Source organism: Odocoileus virginianus, chromosome 18 (genome assembly GCF_023699985.2).
Source record: "Odocoileus virginianus isolate 20LAN1187 ecotype Illinois chromosome 18, Ovbor_1.2, whole genome shotgun sequence".
Classification (NCBI taxonomy): Eukaryota; Metazoa; Chordata; class Mammalia; order Artiodactyla; family Cervidae; genus Odocoileus; species Odocoileus virginianus.
In genome coordinates this window covers 47,933,256-47,951,521 of record NC_069691.1, presented here as the reverse complement: position 1 = coordinate 47,951,521, position 18,266 = coordinate 47,933,256, and the positions used below count along the sequence as shown (strand labels likewise).

The following is an 18,266-nucleotide window of genomic DNA, read 5'->3' as shown; positions in this document are numbered from 1 at the left end:
GAAGCTGATGTGACCTTGTGGGTGGGACCTATGAATCAATTTGATGTATTTTTTTTTTTTTTTGGTTGCTTCTACATCTAATAGGAATTGATATATTATATGCATGCACTTCCCATCCCAATAGTGTCAAAGGATTCTCCCATGAGTTTTAGGAAAGTTGCTTCTAACTTTGGTACTGCACTCCTACCTTTTTTAATTTCAGTGGCTAATGAATTGAGATCAGAGGGCTTCCCAGGTGGCACCAGTGGTTAAAAAAATATGCTTGACAATTCAGGAGATGCAAGAAATGTGGTTCGATCCCGGAGTCGAGAAGATCCCCTGGAGTAGGAAGTGGCAACCCGCTCCAGTATTCTTGCCTGGAAAATTCCATGGACAGAGGAGCCTGGCAGGCTAAAGTCCATGGTGTCACAAAGAGTTGGACACAACTGAGCGATGGAGCACACACACACACAAAGGGACTTAGAGTGAGCTTAGTACAATAGCTGGTGTCCTTGTAAGAAAAAGTACATTTGGACAGACATACAGGGAGGGGACACCATTTGAAGGTGTAAGACAGGGAACCTCCTTCATGATGATAGAGGTTAAGAGTGGAGTGAATCGGCAGGGACACCAAGTATTAATAGTAATATTAGGATGAGGCAATTAAGGATCTTTCTTGAGAGACTTCAGAGGAATGCAGCCCTGTTGGTACCTTGATTTCAGACTTCCAGCCTCCAGAGCTATGAGGGAATAAATTCCTGTTGCTTTAAGCCACCTAGTTTGTGGTACTTTGGGTGACAGTCCAAGGGAGCTAATATAAAGGCTTTATCCATGGGATTCTCCAGGCAAGAATACTGGAGTGTGTGAGTCTTTCCCTTCTCCAGGGGTATCTTCCTGATTCAGGGGTTGAATGGGATCTCCTGCACTGCAGGCAGATTCTTTTTGTCTGAATCACCAGGGAAGCCCCTCCCTAGACTGAGCCCTGAGGAAACTCAGGGTGTGAGAATACCGGAGACTGGCCCCAAATAGCTGAGGTGCATATCAAAGGAAAGCTTTCAATGAGCCCAGACTCTTGTATCTTCCCATAAATATAAAAGCAATAAATTCCTTAACTTGAGATACCTGGCTTTCTTTAATTAACAATCATCTTTTGATATTTAGACTACCTTCCCTTTGTTGCAAAGTGAAGTGAAGTGAAGTTGCTCAGTAGTGTCCAACTCTTTGTGACCCCATGGACTGTAGCCTAACAGGATCCTCAGTCCATGGGATTTTCCAGGCAAGAATACTGGAGTGGGTTGCCATTTCCTTCTCCCTTTGTTGCAAACCTTCTATATAACCTGATTCCTCCTCCCCTCACCTCCTCAGAGCAGTTCTCTCAGGGTTACTTGAGATGCAGCCTCAGGGGATTGAAGTCCTAAAAATTCCCACTGAATAAAACTTAATGCTCTGAGAGACTTCCCTGACAGTCCAGTGGTTAAGACTCTGCACTTCCACTGCAGGGATCATGGGTTCAAGCCCAGGTCAGAGAACTAAGACTCTTGCATTCCATAAATAAGTAAATATTTTCCAGTGGTAAGTGTGTCACCTGTTTCTTCTTCTGATTATAGTAAAAATACAAGAGAGAGAAACTGAGGGTAAACTGTTAAACAAAATGGATCCAGGACTTGAATTTGGACATCCTCAGGTGTTAAGATGGCAAAGAAAAAGACAAAAATGTGACTTTATAAACTTCTGCTGAAACTTCAGAAAAAGAGAAAGTATACACACACACACACAAAAAAAAATCCTTTGCAAAGATGAAGGGTGTGCCTCTTAGATTCTCTTCATCAAACCAGGGGCCTCCAGGAGGTTTAAGGGGCACTCACCCTTATCCTTCTCAGCAGGAAGCTATAACAGAGAAGGCATTAATTTGGAAAGATCTGTAGAGATGGGTTTTATCAAATGGAGTTAAGTCCATTGAAGTCCAGGGGAGCCCTACAAAGTTTTTGAAAAGCTTATTAAAAAAAAAAGTGGGGGTGGGGGAAAGCACTGCTTATTGGACTGAAGGGGCAGACAGAGTGCAAGAAGAAAGGAAGTTGTCAAATCTCCAAAATTCTGCTGGCAGGAAGAACACTGATAAAATTACTCAGCTTTAGAGGAGTTAGGGAAAACGCTGAAACCACCCGCCTTGGACAGGCACCATAGTAACAACCACTTGAACAAATTATCTTAAAAGGAGGTCCTGGTAAGGCACACAGGACTAACATATTACCAAAGAACTCAGGAAAACTCAAGAGAGGAGACTCCAACCCATATGTCCTACCACCTCCCAGGATTCCCCTCACTAGCATCCCCCTTGACTGAACCATGCAAGCGCCCTCAGGAAGGATGCTGAATCAGAGTGATTGGCCAGAGACAACCCATAAACTAATCCCATCACCATAAAACCCAAGGCTGTGTTGTGAGCTACGTGGCAGAGCAGTTCTCCTGGGTTCCCTTACCCTTCTGCTCTCCAACCAGGCACCCCTCCCCAATAAAGACTTTTGCTTTGTTAGCACCTGTGTCTCCTCATATGATTATTTCTAGTGTTCGACAAGAGCCCACTCTCGGACCGTGGAAGGGGTCCCCCTTCCTGCAACAGAAGTGTGCTACCTTCCATGAAAAAGGAGAAAACCAAAGAGTGGAGCTGAATGACAGGTTGGGTTAACCCCAGGTTTTCAAAACTAATCAAGAGATGTGAAACATGTGACCAGCTGTATTTCTGAGCTGCTGGACCAGTGACCCCTTTGAGCCTCCTAGTGTCCCTCCTTTTTGGTTTTTGTTTGTTTGTTTGTTTGTTTTTTGTCCCTCCTTTTTGACTATTGCAGGGCAGCAGAGTATGTCATCCCAAACCATGGAAGGTAGCACACTTCTGCTGCAGGAATGGGGATCCCTTCCATGGCCCGAGAGTGGGCCTTCTTGGCATAAGGATTGTTTTGAGCTATTTTTAAAAAAAAAATAAAGCTGCAGACATAGGAGAAACTCTGAAAACAGAGAGGTTACCCTTTACTAAAGGAAATCTACATTTATTTTACATTAGAAAGGGGACCTGTACTTGCAAGGGGCCTGTGTACTTGCCAAGTTGCTCAGTCATGTCCAACTCTGCGACCCCATGGACTGTAGCCCACCAGGTTCCTCCATCCATGGGGATTCTCCAGGCAAGAATACTAAAGTTGGGTCGCCATGCCCTCCTTCAGGGGATCTTCCCAACCTAGGAATTGAGCTGGCATCTCTTATATCTCCTGAACTCGCAAGTGGGTTATTTTACCACTAGTGCCACCTGGGAAGGGACCTATTATCAAAGATAACTTTTCACCTGAGAGACTTATCCGCAGAGCAGGGCAGCCTCTGTTTACCAAACATTTTCTACACTCACCTTCCCTTGAATTGAATTTCTTCTCTCCTCAGTATCTTTCTTTTGTCTTTAGTTGAAGATGATATTTTGCTGGTCACTTGGACAATTACTCAGCTTTCCGGCATATCTCCCAGGTATACACTGATGCCAAATTTTACTGCCTGCTGAAATTCCCTGGTGACCCAAGGGTTGGCCTTCCCTGGTGGCTCAGAGGGTAAATAATCTGCTTGCAATGTAGGAGACCTGAGTTCAGTCCCAGGGTCAGGAAGATCTCCTGGAGAAGGGAATGGCAACCCACTCCAGAACTCTTGCCTGGAGAATCCCATGGACAGAGAAGCCTGCTGGCCTACTCACTAGTCCAGTGAGTCACAAAGCTAAGACATGACTGAGGAACTTTCACTTTTTTCCACTTTCCAGGGTTTGGACTCTGAGCTTCCCCTGCAAGGGGCACAAGTAGAATCCATGGTTTGGAACTAAGATCCTTCAGGCCATGCAGCTGGCAAAGTTTTCATAACTGCTGAGCCTCCAAATCATCACCTGTGTGACTTAAATACATTTTGATCATCAACCTCCTTGATATTCTATTGAAACAGCAGAAGACAGCTCAAAACCCTTTACCTGCTTTGGGGTAAGTGATAGACTGTCCACAGTTTCTGACTCAGGAATCTCATGCCTCCTGTCTGCATTCATGAAGCTGTGGCAGTCCAACCTGTTGATCTGCAAGTAGTGAAAATTCTCAGACCTTTCACAGTTCTCAACAAGGTGATATATGTTACATCTGGACCAAGACAGAGGCGAAAGTTAAATGCATGGTCTGTCCTCTCACCCACTCCACCTTTTATTTATTTGTGGGGGGGGGGCTTTTTTTTTAACCAGACTGTACCAGGTTCAATAGTGGTCCCCAAAAGGTATGTCCAGGTTGTAATCCCCAGAACCGGCAAAGATGACCTTCTGTGGAAAAATGACCTTTGCACATGTAATTTTGGACTCTGAGATGAGATTACCCTGGATTCAGGGTGGCCCCTTGTTTGTGCTCAGTTATGTCTGACTCTTTGTGACCCCATAAACTGTAGCCCACCAGGCTCTTCTGTTCAGGCAAGAATACTGGAATGGGTTGCCATTTCCTACTTCACTCCCCTCCCACCTTCCTTTTTCACCTCTACCAGCCAGAAGCACACAATGAAAGAAATTGTTTCTCTGAATTGTTTCATGAAAGACAGTCCTTAGGTTAAGAGGGAAAACCGGCCATTCTGTTAGATAAGAGAGAAATAATTTTTTAGTATACTGACTGAAATGTTGATATTTATTTGTGATAGTGGTGGGAGATGTGCATTAATTTGACCAAAAAATGACAGATGAACAAATGTGAGTGGCTGGACAGTTCACACATGAGGATTCCTGGAAATATTTGTGAAAACCAACTACTGTTGAACGCAGAAAGAAGTCCATTTTAGTGGGCACCAGAGGGAGTTATTCTGTTTACGCATCTGCCAAGTTATATTAGCTGTCATTTCAGAGCCTAAAAGTCCCATAGAGTGAAGGGTGTTGGGGAGAGGAACCAAGAGAAAATACAGGCTTGAGAACTATTTCTAAGTAAGAAGTTTGGTGTGGTTCCTGATACCCTGAACTAGCTAGAAGCAAAAACTTTCCCAAGTTGTGCATTTGTGCTAAGTCGCTTCAATTGTGCCTGATTCTGTGCAACGCTATGGACTGTAGCCCACCAGGCTCCTCTGTCCATGGGATTCTCCAGGCAAGAATCCTGGAGAGGGTTGCCATGCCCTCTTCCAGGGTATCTTCCCCACCCAGGAATAGAACCTAAGTCTCTTACATCATCTGCATTGACAGATGGCTTCTTTACCATTAGCACCACCTGAGAAGCCCACCCAAGTTGTAGGGGATTTTCTTGTCAAAGAAACCAAATTTCAGCACAGAAAACCTTTGACATTTATTGCTAGAACTACCACCAGATCCCAAAACTTGCCTAAGCAGAAAGCAGTCTGCCAAAACCTTACAGCCAGCATGGAGTGTATAACTAACATCCACTTTACCTGTGACTATCCAGGAAAGCGAAGTAGGAAAAACCATGCAGAATACAGTTGAGGTTCATAGAGGACAAAGTTCCCAGTTGCTAGGTCTCAGATGAGAACCAGGATCTAACCAAGTAAGTTTTCCATCTCTGCCAGGGCAGGTCCTCATGGTGCCTTGCTACAGGACTGTGTTTTTAGTGTTCCCCACCCCAATCCCACCGCCATATCTACCCCTCTCTGAATGTTCAGGTATTTTTTACAACGGATATCTTGTCCCTGCTCTGTAACTGTATAATGGAGGGATGAAGGGACAAGGGCATATGATCATATTTTATTTAATAGAGAATAGGACCATGACAATGTACCTAACAGCAAGATCCTGGATTCTGAGCTCAGAGCAGAGAACTTGAAGGCGTTGGGAACTGTCTGAACCAAAATATAGAAGCAGTGTGTGCGTGAACCATCAAGTGGAAGAAAGCAAAGCCACATGAACATATTAGTGAGAAATGTAGTGCTGTTAGGCCACTAAAATTGGAGAATTATTTCTTATAGGACTGGTGTTACCCTAAGTTGATGGTTCTCAAACTTATACTCATTTTCAGTCCTTAGAAAGTTTTTATTTAAGACACTTTTTTTTCCTAATCATGGCCTCTACATTAAATCATAACACCATAGATATAATCTATACCTATTAATTTACTGTAAGTATCTGTGCTTCATAGAGTACGATTCACCTCCTTCCTGACCCAAAACCAATTTTTGTCCCCTTGGGGGCACTGTTGCCCTGGTTAAGAAGGAGTGCCCTACATGAGACTGAAATCTGTCTCATGCCCACCTCTCTCATCTCAAATTTCCCTCTTATATCTGCATACTGATAATTTATTTTAGCCTTCTTTTAATTCCTTGAATGTACCAAGCTCTTCTGAACCTTAAGACCTTTTTTCCTTGCTTCCTTTTTTCCCCTTACTTCCTTTTTCTCCCGTCCTCTAATTTTTCATATTTCTTAACATTTTGTCAGTGGTTTTTTTGCCCAGAAATCTGGTTTTAAAGTAGTTCTCATATTTCTCTCTTAGTACTCATGTTTTCTGTAAGACCACTTAGGACAATTTAAAATATTTGACTGTTTTGGTCCTTAATGTCTGTTTTACTCACTACAAGACACTCCATGTATACTGAGAACCTAGTGTTGAAATAAGTTAAGTCCAAGATGGAACTGCTGCTACTTGCTGTGCTGTGTCAGAAAACTGAAATTTAGATAAATTTAGTGTCCCTATAAATGGTCCACTTGACCAGAAACGTAGTATGTGTATCCAGGCAGCTGATTCTCGATTACCAATAATCTGTAAAGATTTCCTGTTTCTAAATAAGGTCGGATATACAACCCCAGCCAACCAACTTAAATCAAATCCCCTTTCCTTATTCCCCAACTGACCTGCCAACTTTTAAGGAAACTCCTGACCTCCAAGCCCATCATGCCCTGTTTCCAAATGGCTATTTGCAAAATTTTATAAAACTTACTCTTCCCAAATATTCGATGACAAATTTAAATCATAATGGAGTAATCACAGTTCAGGCGCACAAAAATAGAGGGTCTGGTCTCAAACATGTCTCTGCATCACGAGAACTTGAACTTTCTTTGAACTGTTCCAGGTCCAAGGATTTCGCGAACTGTATTCAGAACACCGGCCAGCTGCAACCTTGTGGTCTTAAGGTCTCGCTTGTAACTATGCAGCATTTTTGGATCCCAACCAATCCTTACTTAACAAGCATCCCAGTTCTTGCCAGCTCCAATTACAATTCTTGATGAACAAGTCATGTAATTAAATATAACTTTGCAACTTTTTTGCCTTTATAAGCCTCCCCCATTTTGTAGTCTGAGGGAACACAATTCAAGTCCTAGAATCTGTGTTTCCCCACACTACAGTCCTAGATAAGCCCCAAATATTTTAATTTCAATCAGGTCTCTGTTTCTGAAATTTGGCTATCATGTCCATTGGGAAGTGCTCCACTATTTGTGAGACACTGTACTCATCCAATGGAGAAGGCAATGGCACCCCACTCCAGTACTCTTTCCTGGAAAATCCCGTGGACGGAGGAGCCTGGTAGGCTGCAGTCCATCGGGTCGCTACAAGTCGGACATGACTGAGCGACTTCACTTTCACTTTTCACTTTCACACATTGGAGAAGGAAATGGCAACCCACTCCAGTGTTCTTGCCTGGAGAATCCCAGGGACGGGGGAGCCTGGTGGGCTGCTGTTTATGGGGTCGCACAGCATCGGACACGACTGAAGCGACAGCAGCAGCAGCAGCAGCAGTACTCATCCAATCCATGGATTGTTTTCACTTGAATAAAGGATATCAAATTTACTATGAAACTGAGCAGAACATTATGGAGCCTTCCTAGGGCTTCTCAGGTGGCGCTAGTGGTAAAGAACCCACCTGAAATGCAGAAGACATAAGAGACTCTGGTTCGATCACTGGGGGTTGGGAAGATCCCTTGGAGGAGGGCATGGCAATCCACTCCAGTAATCTTGCCTGGAGAACCCCATGAACGGAGGAGCCTGGCGGGCTACAGTCTATGGGGTTGCAAAGAAATGGACATGACTGAGCAACTTAACACACATATACACTTAGGTATAAGCCCCTCTGTATCCTTCACTTCTTGTTTGGTTTTCCCGGAGCTTCAAAGAGCAGACTCAAACACTAGATGATTATAGAAGTGGAAAAGGCAGAAACAAAGGAAAGCAGTCAAGCAAGAGACATAACAGAAGCTTAAACAATAGTCACATGACTCCTAGTTCCTCCTAAAGGGATATAGTAACAGTGTGATGCAGATCTTTGAGTTTTTCTGTGAGACTAAGACCCTCACCTGGTGAGGGATGGTGACTACATGCAGATCACAAGCATGAAGATCTCAGACTGGTTGGAACCAGAACGTCAATGATTAAAGTTCTCTAAACATCACCCTGTTACTTCACCACCAACCAATCAGAAGCATGTCCATGAGCTGACCACACATTCTGCAACTCTCACTCCAAATGTTGCCTTTAAAAACTCTTCCCTGAGTACATAAAACTGAATCACTTTGCTCTACATCCTAAACATGTACTAAGACAACATTGTGAATCAACTATGTGCTCAGTCACTCAGTCACGTCCATCTCTGTGTGACTCCACGAACTGTAGTCCACCAGCCTCCTCTGTCCATAGGATTTCCCAGGCAAAACTACTGAAAGGATTGCCATTTCCATCCCTGGAGGGTCTTCCCGACCCAGGGATCAGACTCAAGTCTCCTGTATTGGCAGGTGAATTCTCTACCACTTAGCCACCTAGGAAGCCCCAGCATATTATAGCCGTGGGCTGAATCTGACTCGGGGCCCATTTTTATAATTCAAATTGTATGGGGACACAACCATATCATTCATGTATTGTCTGTGGCTGCACTACAACCATAGAGTAAAGTAATTCTGCTTAATAACAGGGTTGAATAGTTACACATCAACAGAGTTTAGCAGTGGCATCAGAGACCCAAGGGGCCTCAAAACCTAAGATGTTCACCATCTGACTGATTGCAGAAACAGTTCACTGACTCCTGTATAACATCACTGAAGCTGCTAGATCACATGACCCAAGTGGTAGCATCTACAAACCAAGAGCAACCCCAAGCCAACAGCAAGGAAGAAAAGTGAACCTCAATCCTGCAACTACAACAAACTAAATTCTATCCACATTTGAATGGTTTGGATAAGGACCCCCTACATCCAGCTGAGAACCCAATCCTGGCAAACATCTTATTGTCAGTCTGCAGAGACTCTGAGCAGAGAACACTAATTTATGGTAATTTGTGATGCAGAAATAGAAAACAATGAATGCATGTCACTCATTTAACAAGTATTCATAATATTCTTGCCAATAAACTAAGCAAAGTGTTACAAAATTTTCTGCTTAATTTAACCAAAATGGGTCTGGCACTCTATGTACTGTAAAGAGAGAGAGGAAGTGTGTGTGTGATATTTTAATTACTCTATTTATGAAAAATCTTTTTAAAGTAATATAATTGCTATAGCCTGAGTGTTCATGTCGCCATAAAATTCATACATTGAAATCCTACACCTCAAAGATAATGTTGTTAGGAGGCGGAGCCAGTGGGAGGTGCTTAAGTTATTAGGGCATAGCCCTCTGGATGGCTTTGCCCTAATGATAAAAGAGGCTTCAGAGAGGTCCCCAGCCCTTTACACTCTATGAAGACACAACCAAGAGGCATTCATGGTAAAATAGGCAGAAGAGTACTCACCAGAATATGACCATATTGACTCCCTGATCTTGGACTTCCAGCCTCCGGATCTGTAAAAAATAAATTTCTGTTATTTAAAAGCTTCCCAGTTTATGGTATTTTGGGATAGCTGCCCAAATAGACAAAGATGATGACCATAATCAGAACAATTGGCACATTTCTTTGTAGTGGTCTTTATGAGCATATGAAATACCTGGTTTTTACTTATATACATCTTCTTTTTATTCATATGTATCTAAAGTAATAATGTCTAAAGATCTATTTTATATTTTAATTGCTAGCATTTTCCTGTATAATGAGTGCATTTTGTTTTTACTATTATGCTTAACTATGAGTCAGAGATAAAAATATTTACTTGTTTCAAGGAAATTATTGTTCCTTCTCATTTGTTATAGACACAGTTAAAAGAAAACCTGGTATTATTATATTTGTTCTAATTTGGGGAGCAAATATATATTTTGGGCTTCCCTGATGGCTCAGTGGTAAAGAATCTGCCTGCAGTGCAGGAGACAAGAGTTCAATCCCTGGGTTGGGGAGAACCCCTAGAGAAGGGAATGGCAACCCACTCCAGTATTCTTGCCTGGAAAATCCCATGGACAGAAGAGCCTGTTGGAACACAGTCCATAGGATCACAAAGAGTCAGACACAATAAAAGCGACTGAGCACACATGCACACACATAATACTTTACTGAGCTTAGTTTAACCTTATAATTTCTCTTCTATACTCTATTTATATGCTTGTTTTTTTTATTTTGTTTTAACATAAAAATTTACTTTTAGACTATTTATCTTTTATCTTTAAAGATTCCTCTCACCAACAAGTAGTAGGAAAGAAACACTTACTCCTTGGCTTCCCCCACCAAATCTCCTGTCTGGTTGACTGGAGTAATACTGAGCCAGGTGAATTGCCAAGGTAACACAGCAAGTCGGCGGGAGAACCGGACTGTCTTAAACACAGTAAGTGGTGTGTCACTTCTTAGACACTGAAGTAGTGTCTTAAACACTACTTTTAAACTTACTCAGTGACATTTTAAAAACTAGAAATGGCACGAATGACAGAGTAATGAACTTATCTATCCCTAAAAGTCAGTATGCTATATAAAATAAGTTGTGGGATGATGATACAAGACAGAGAAAAATTTTAAAAAATACAGAATTTTTAGTTTTCAAGTAATAATTAATCAGATCATATCATGTAAAATAACTGAAGTGTCCTGGAAACTCAGAAATATTAAATAGTGAGTATATAGAGTGTCTCTCATAACTTCTAATTCATTATCCTCTACATGCATTATAGGCAGAGTTTTCTTAGTTCATCAAGGATAATAAAGTAAGATAAAGCATCACTATGTTTGAAAGTACTTTGCTCACCATTTTTGAGAGTCTGGGGGTACTAGAGAGAGGGACTGTTTTTGGAAAGGAATTTTTGATCTCTATTATTTGGAGGTACCCAGGCAATCTGAAGCAGCAGCTCACCAGAAGCAAAGTAGTCGAATCAGTGATGTGCTTGGGCAGGCTCATCTCAGCTTGCAACAGTGGACTGTTACATTCTCAGAAATACTGTGAACTTGTTAGGATTATGATATGTGTGTGTGTTTATATGAGTGTGTTGAAAATATATACATATATATGTATAATAGGTGTATTATATATAGTTTATCTGTGCTATGTGTATATATTATATATATAAAACATATGTGTATACACCATATATGTGTTTATGCATAGTGTATACATATGTATATTTAAAAAAAATAAGTTGCATTGAAAGCAAAGACAACAATTTGGGACAATATTTTTCCCTTTCTATAATACAGCCAGGCTTCCCTGGTGGCTCAGGAGGTAAAGAATCCGCCTGCAATGCAGGAGACCCAGATTCGATCCCTGGCTCAGGAGGATCCCCTGGAGAAAGGAATGCCAACCCACTCCAGTATTCTTGCCTGGGAAATCCCATGGACAGAGGATCCTGGTGGGCTACAGTCCATGGGGTTGCAAGGAGTTGGACACAAGTGAGCAACTAACACTGCCCATAATACAACTAGGCAGAAGTACAGATATAAGGATAATACTTCCATATATATGTATAAAACTTGTTTTACTGTGTCTTAGATAAGAATTCTCTGAGAAGGCAATGGCACCCCACTCCAGTACTCTTGCCTGGAAAATCCCATGGGCAGAGGAGCCTGGTGGGCTGCAGTCCATGGGGTCACTACGAGTCTGACACGACTGAGCGGCTTTACTTTCACTTTTCACTTTCATGCATTGGAGAAGGAAATGGCAACCCACTCCAGTGTTCTTGCCTGGAGAATCCCAGGGATGGGGGCGCCTGGTGGGCTGACGTCTGTGGGGTCGCACAGAGTCGGACACGACTGAAGTGACTTAGCAGCAGATAAGAATTCCAGTGGCTAAGCTTTTATAGATGCTATGGCAGCCAGTGTAGAATTGAACCGGAAGTGACTGAGAGAAAAGACATTCACAGTAGGAAATACATAATTCATGAAGGCACAGATGGGTTTGTAAACTTCAGAGACAATAAACAGCTTTGTTGACTTCAGTGTGAAAAGAAGAAAAATTGGGAAATAAGAGATGAAATTGTTTAAGAGTATATACTGGAGCATGTATTTGATGAAAGGCTTGACTATTTAGGGCATTTAAAGTATCCTCAAATGAGTAAAATGTAGCCTATTTCTCTAATTCTCAGACAGGTAGGTCCAAACTGGAAAGTAGGAAGGGGTTTATGAAGGTTACTGGTGGCCCAGTGGCTAAGACTACACACTTCCAATGCAGTGAGTGTGGGTTTGATCGCTGGTTGGGGAACTAAGATCCCACATGCTGTGTGGTATGGCAAAAGAAGAAGAAGCTACCAAAAATACTTTTCAAGAAAAATGTAGTTTTCCCTTATTGTTTATTCGAGGTCCCTATCTCAGCTCTTTGTTGTTTTTTTTTTTATCAAATGATTCAAACCTGTATAAGGTAAGTACATCATGGATGGTGGGAGTGGGGTTTGCAGGCTGCATGTGGCGCCCACATCATGCCCTGGGGGGCAGCACAGCAAACCATGGGAGGACATGGGCTCTAGAGCCTGTCTTCCTTGTGCCTAATGAAAAGTTAATTAAGCACCTGTGAGTATCCTGAAAGTACAGTGTTAATAGCTCAGTCACGTGGACTCTGCAACCCCATGGACAGTAGCCCACCAGGCTCCTCTGTCCATGGAATTCTTCAGACAAGAATATCAGAGTGTGTAGTCATTTCCTTCTCCAGGGACTCTTCCCAACCCAGGGATTGAACCCAGGTTTCTTGCATTGCAGGCAGATCCTTTACCATCTGAGCCACCTGCCTGGGGAAAATTATTTAACTGCTAATTTCTTACCTATCAAATGTGGATTATAGGATCTGCCTCACAAGAGAATCAGTTCAGTTCAATTCAGTCACTCAGTTGTGTTGGACTCTGCAACCCCATGGACTGCAACACGCCAGGCTTCCCTGTCCATCACCAACTCCTGGAGTTTACTCAAACTCATGTCCATTGATTCAGTGATGCCATCCACCCATCTCATCCTCTGTTGTCCCCTTCTCCTCCCACCTTCAATCTTTCCCAACATCAGGGTCTTTTCAAATGAGTCAGTTTTTCTCATCAGGTGGCCAAAGGATTGGAGTTTCAGCTTCAGCATCAGTCCTGCCAAAGAACACCCAGGGCTGATTTCCTTTAGGATGGACTTGTTGGATCTCCTTGCTGTCAAATGGACTCTCAAGAGTCTTCTGCAACACCACAGTTCAAAAGCATCAGTTCTTTGGTGCTCAGCTCTCTTTATAGTACAATTCTCACATCCATACATGACAACAGGAAAAACCATAGCTTTGGCTAGACGGACTTTTGTTGGCAAAGTAGTGTCTCTGCTTTTTAATATGCTGTCTAGGTTGGTCATAACTTCCTAAGGCAAACCATTCAATATCATGGTAATCCAAGTCTATGCCACAACCAGTAATGCTGAAGAAGCTAAAGTTCAATGGTTCTATGAAGACCTACAGGACCTTTTCAAAATAGCACCCAAAAAAGATGTCCTTTTCATTATGGGTGACTGGAATGCAAAAGCAGGAAGTCAAGAAATATCTGGAGTAACAGGCAAATTCAGCCTTGGAGTACAGAATGAAGCAGGGCAAAGGCTAACAGAGTTTTGCCAAGAGAACGCACTGGTCATAGCAAACACCCTCTTCCAACAACGCAAGAGAAGACTCTACATATGGACATCACCAGATGGTGAATGCAGAAATCAGATTGATTATATTCTTTGCAGCCAAAGATGGAGAAGCTCTATACAGTCAGCAAAAACAAGACTGGGAGCTGACTGTGGCTTGAATCATGAACTGCTTATTGCCAAATTCAGACTTACATTGAAGAAAGTAGGGAAAACCACTAGACACAAGCCAAGTGCCCTATTAATTATTGAATGCTGCTTAAGGCACAATTTTGTTTCTGTGACTTAATTATAGTGCTTTGGTTGATTTATTTTGATTAGTACTGTTGGGAAAATATAGAGTTTATTTTGTAATATTCTCTTAAAAACTTGTATAACATTATTTTCTCATAAATTATAAGTGGAAAAAATATATTTGCTATGGATGGGAAATTTATTTAGAAGAATTACATAAGACTTTCAAAAACTTAATGAAAATAAATGCTTTAGGTTAGTAATAATTGTACTTTCTTGACATGATAAAACTCAGCTTACTTTTAATATGTTTAAGGAACAATTCTTCATTGAAAATTCTTATAAAATAGAAAGCATGGCTGTCCCATAGAACTCATTTGAATTAGACCTTGTAAATAATTTCTAATACTGAAGAAAATGATAAACTTTGAAATGTTCTACATTTCTCTGTCTATTTTATAAGCTCATTTTATAATTTGAAAGTTTTTCTTTGTTTATAAATGAAAATTATTCTAAATGATGCAAATTATTACTCTTCAATACTATAAATTATGGAACAGCTATAATTAATAAAGGTAATAAATTTAAACAGATCATAATGTGTCAATAAATACTACTCTTTTGTATTATAAATGTATAATTGTTTAATTTTTTCTCACAAAAACCTATAATTGACTTTTGTAATTTTATCTCATAACTACAAACTAAAAACCCTTTCTATAATGACTACTATAGTTTTCATGCTAGCAAAGTTTTCATTAATTACTATGCTCCTGAAATACTTCTTGAGATCCTCTACTATAAGGACCAAAATATTTTTGTTATCTCAACATGAGTTAACTTTAAATTATAATTTGAGGATTATAAATATTATATACACATACATGTATAATAAGTGCCAACATATTGATTTAACCACAACCAATAGATCAGTTTGGTGCTATCAAGTCATATTTGGGTTTATTCCTCTATATTCCCACTTACTCTCTGGGATCAAAGCCCTATTCTCTGTTACCTAGGGGTTATAAGCTTTATTTTTCAGCTATCTACATAGGAAAAAAGGGAAAGTTGCTACATTAGGTAATCTAAGGTCAATATCCAGAAAGTTGTTCTTATAAAGCCTACACTTGAAGATAAAAAGGAAGAATAACTCATATAAGGTTGCCTTGCCTCTGGACACAACCGGCACTTTTTGATTGACAACGAAAGGTCTACAGGAATAGAATCCTGACACCATATTTAATGGTACACATACTCAAGAATTGGGGCTCCCTGACAATAACCAGATTTTTCTACTTCTGAGGCAACTTAGGGCAGGTCAGAGACTTTTGTACTGTTACATGCAACCCCTCCTCTGATTTTTAATTCCATTCCCTTCTTCTCCATTTGAAGTCCTCTCTTTTGGATGCCCAAAAATGTTTTGAAAGTAAAAAAGGAAAAAATTCAGATATTAATTTTTTCTATAACAATCCTAATTTCTCCATAAAGTAGAAGCTGAGTTGACCTGTGAGAAATGACCTTGCTAAATACCAAACTCATGAATTAGCTGATGAAACTCAGTCAAGGAGAGAAAGGAATATTAAATTGGGTCACAGGAGTTAATTGTTGGAGCAGCTACAGAATAAATGATGCACCCCCTCACTGTAAGTCTTGCCATTTTTGTGATGATCCTGGACATTAATGGTTTCTTTTTTCTTTTTTTGGTGGATTTGAATGTTTGAGAAGAGGATTTGGGGGGGAGTAGTATTTGTCAGTATAACAACTGATCATTGGTGCATCAATTGCATTGTGACAATAAAAATGTGTTTTTATGGAGGCTTTTTACTCATTCTTCCTGTAGGATAGCCACTGGTGAATTTTTAACAAGAAAGAAATCCAGGATCTTTTATCTGGAATTTAAATGAGGAGTTGTTAAAATTTAGTTGGATAACACAACATAAGCAGTTAAATAAATTTAGTGTTACTCTGGTTACTCTGTTACTCTGTTACAAATATTATAACAAGGATAATACTTTATATAAACCCTATCTTTTAATATCATAACAGTATTAACTAAAATATTTGACCTCTTAAACAGTTTCCAGCTTCACAAAACAACACTGCACATAGTTTGATAATAAACATGATCACACACACAACACACTCTTTGACTTTTTAGATAAGCTTGTGGGCTAGTCAAGTTTGAGAAATAAGATGACAGAGTTTAGTTCCTCTGAGGACTTCTTACACTTCAAATTATTTAAGAAATGAGAAATATAATTTGCTTTGTTTAACCTTAGAATACCCATAAAAAAGACCCAGATAGATATGTTGAGACAGAGCTATAGACATATATATATATATATATATATATATATATATATATATATATATACACAAACTTATATATAAATAAAATCCACTGGTAGAATTAGTGGGAATACCTCTCAGTGTCTTGCCAAGTGTTTTGATCTGAAATGACACTTTCCCCTCTGATATTAATATGAATTATTAAGGTTAGAATTTTGGTTAAACTCTGGTTTTATAGTATCATTCATTTTAAAAGTTGATTTATAATATTATATGAACTTATGGTGTCATAAATAGAGCCATTGTTGACAAATTACCCACTGCAAAATATGGGATACAGAATTAGTATAAAATTATAATTTCTGGTTCTGTCTAAACAAATAAATTGCTTTTGAAATTAGTGTTATGAGTCATATAATTAATTTTTAAAAGTTAATTTTTTTAAATTTTAAGCATTCTTTTCATTAAAATTGATTATACTAATCCTGCAAAGATGAAAATAGGAACTTAGAACTCAGCATTATTTTCTAATTTACTATCTGCTTGATTATAATCTCCAGTTTCACACAGCTAGTGGTCAGCTGACTTTCCAGAGAAAATGGCTTTGTTTAAGACACAGTATTGGAAAATGCTTTAGATTCAACCCAAATAGAAGGAAAATTGCATAAAAACCAGTTGCTGCGTTCTGATGTCTTCTCAGAGGTTTGGAGAAAGAGGGTTTCTCCCTCCATCACAATAGGAAAAAACCTTGAAGATGCAAATTAATAACTTCAATTAGATAATAAAAACTGCCATGGGAAAAAAATTGAAAATAAAAACAGGAATGTGAAAGCACGCTGCATCCACCAATCTGCTCACCTGAGACACAAGATGCTGAGTGGTATATAAGCTGGTAGGAAGAATCAACCAGAGTTGAATCGCTCAAGTCTGAGAGTAGGTGAGCCTGAGAGAGACACAGACAAATTAAGTTTACACCCAGTTCAGTTCAATTCAGTTCAGTCGCTCAGTCGTGTCAGACTTTTCGCGACCCCATGAACCGCAGCACGCCAGGCCTCCCTGTCCATCACCAACTCCTGGAGTCCACCCAAACCCATGCCCACCGAATCAGTGATGCCATCCAACCATCTCATTCTCTGCCATCCCCTTCTCCTCCTGCCCCCAATCCTTCCCAGCATCAGGGTCTTTTCCAATGAGTCAACTCTTCACATGAGGTAGCCAAAGTATTGGAGTTTCAGCTTCAGCATCAGTCCTTCCAATGAACACCCAGGACTGATCTCCTTTAGGATGGACTGGTTGGATCTTCCTGCAGTCCAAGGGAATCTCAAGAGTCTTCTCCAACACCACAGTTCAAAACCATCATTCTTTGGTGCTCAGCTTTCTTTACAGTCCAACTCTCACATCCATACATGACCACTGGAAAAACCACAGCCTTGACTAGACAGACTTTTTCTTGGCAAAGTAATGTCTCTGCTTTTAAATATGCCGTCTAGGTTGGTCATAATTTTCCTTCCAAGTTTACACCCAAGAACCCCACAAGTACTTGCAGGGAAAACTGGAAAAAATCCTAAAAAATTTCCCTCCAGGTGTTGTCTGGGTGTGAAATGGCAGAAACCAATATGCTAATACCAAATACCTAACGTCCACCCAATCTCATCTTCCCTATCAACCCTATGGAAATAAAGCCTTAATACACAAGGTCCTCAAATTCTGATGCCCAGGTACACAGATGGGAACACACTGTACTTAGGAGAAAAAATGAGAAAAAAAAAAAAAAAACCCTAATCCCCTGTGAAGGGTGAATGCGTATCTAACACTAAGCTGGCATTCCCTCTGGAGGAGGGCCAGGATCACTTGTGAATCAGACCTCACATCTG

The 18,266-nt window shown here is 40.4% G+C and overlaps 1 long non-coding RNA gene across 5 annotated transcripts in view; it reads right to left on the bottom strand.

Annotated features, from left to right (window-relative positions):
- The window catches only part of LOC110127108 (uncharacterized), a 97,179-nt gene that overhangs the window by 12,152 nt on the left and 66,761 nt on the right, over positions 1-18,266 (bottom strand). For all 5 annotated transcript variants that reach the window (XR_002310641.2, XR_011492858.1, XR_002310639.2 and 2 more), the window contains 3 exons: positions 17,251-17,335; positions 9,673-9,722; positions 3,971-4,069 (listed from right to left, as the gene is read on the bottom strand). This is a non-coding gene — a long non-coding RNA (uncharacterized lncRNA). The remainder of the gene's footprint in view (positions 1-3,970; positions 4,070-9,672; positions 9,723-17,250; positions 17,336-18,266) is intronic.